The sequence below is a fragment of the Manacus vitellinus genome, unplaced genomic scaffold, assembly GCF_001715985.3.
Source record: "Manacus vitellinus isolate BGI_N305 unplaced genomic scaffold, ASM171598v3 scaffold_139_pilon, whole genome shotgun sequence".
In the NCBI taxonomy this organism is placed as follows: Eukaryota; Metazoa; Chordata; class Aves; order Passeriformes; family Pipridae; genus Manacus; species Manacus vitellinus.
This window is the reverse complement of record NW_021938998.1, coordinates 10,338-12,003: the sequence shown is the minus strand read 5'-3', so window position 1 is coordinate 12,003 and position 1,666 is coordinate 10,338. Positions and strand designations below refer to the sequence as shown.

Sequence of the window (1,666 nt, the reverse complement as noted above, 5' to 3'; positions counted from 1 at the left end):
TGGGAGAGATAAAGGGAGGAGCAGGGGGGGAACATGGCGTCCCACTGAGGCGTGTGGGAGAGATAAAGGGAGGAGCAGGGGGGGAACATGGCGTCCCACTGAGGCGTGTGGGAGAGATAAAGGGGGGAGCGGGGGGGACATGGCGTCCCTTTTGGGGACACCTGGGACGTGTGGGACAGACAAAGGAGGATGCAATAAAAACAAACTAATTTCTTGAAGGAATCATACGTATGAATATTCATAAAAAACTTTAGACAGAAGCCATGGTAATTTCTTCCACAAGTTTTCATTTGAAGGAGATAAACCCGAAGACCTGTAATACCTGACGCTGTATAGGTGCAACAGCTACAGGTAAGGGATGGATGCCAGGATTTAAATTTTGGATATGAGTAACATGCTGATGTTAGAGATGAGTGTTGGAAGATCATGATGTACCCTTGTCACAGTGAGTGTTATACCAGAGTTAGGTCACAGGAACACAAATGCTTTTAATTTATAACGAATTACACAAACATAGTATTTGAGTTATGCTCAGTGCCTACATTGTCAAACTCAAAACGTGGTTTGGGTTTGGACAGTCTGGTTCAATGCTGACATTTCAAACCCTGCAGCATACGAGTAGTGCATCACAGTCTGTTCAGATAACCTTGGAGCCCTGAAATTTCTTATGCTTTAAGTTTGAAGCATGGAACTCTGCTCTTCACTGCTTTGTGCCACCTGTAAAGTCACAGTTTTAGGAGACTGAGGTAAAGTGGGTAGCTTTTTAGTATATCCAGTGAATTATTAACCATTGTGTAAAAGGAATACCATTCTATATTGCAGGATGAACAACGAAACCCTGAGTATTAACCTAAAATATAATGGTTTTATAGACTTGCTGGTGCCTAATTTTACTGTAGGATGGGAAAAAAACCCCAGTTGCTTCATCTAGTCTACATTTCTGTGAAGTGTCAGTTTATAATGATTGGGTTTTTTTCTCATTTTTTCAGGATATTTGACTTAAATCCTGAACAACCAAATATATTGCAGGAGGAGCAGCTGGAACGTTTGAAGAAAGAATTTCCAGAGTGGAAAAGCCATGTGTTCCACAGTCAGCCATTTAAATCCATATCTCCATGTAAATGTCATGTAGTTGCCTGGAAGAGAAATCTATAGATAACTTGAAGAGTGTTCAAACGCAGAAGGATTAATTGTAGGTGGAATGCTGGTTTGTATCTGTTTAACTTTCACTATTGGAACAGTTCTGTCTGTGCCTTCTGGTTGGTTCATTTTATTTTTAAGTCCCCAAATAGCAATAACTGTGTTCCTGAGAGTAGTTATTAAAATTTCAAACACTGTTAAAATATTCAGCCATTTATAATTATTGTTCCAATATACATGTCCAGTTTTAACTTCTTCCTATAATCAAGTCTCAAATCTTGAAAAAGGAAATTAATGCTTGTGTTTTTAAAAAGTAAAAATAAATTAAACAGTCTTGGAAGTGGAAGCTCAGAAACTAAATTGTAGGGAAATTACAATGATTTGATACTGAGTATGCTGAAAAATTGGTTTGAATTTGATTTTACTTACAGGCTGACAAGCTGTAGCAGTTATCTGACAACAGGAAATTAAGAGAGTGATCGCAAGATACGTGTAAATAGATCAGGCACTTTTAAATCCCGTTCTC

General features: G+C 38.7%; 1 long non-coding RNA gene across 1 annotated transcript; it reads left to right on the top strand.

Moving 5' to 3' along the window:
* The first annotated feature begins 28 nt into the window (after positions 1-28).
* Positions 29-1,660, top strand: LOC108638878. Its single transcript, XR_001920118.2, has 3 exons — positions 29-351; positions 990-1,192; positions 1,572-1,660. It is a non-coding gene; the product is annotated as an uncharacterized LOC108638878 (long non-coding RNA).
* Positions 1,661-1,666: the final 6 nt, after the last annotated feature.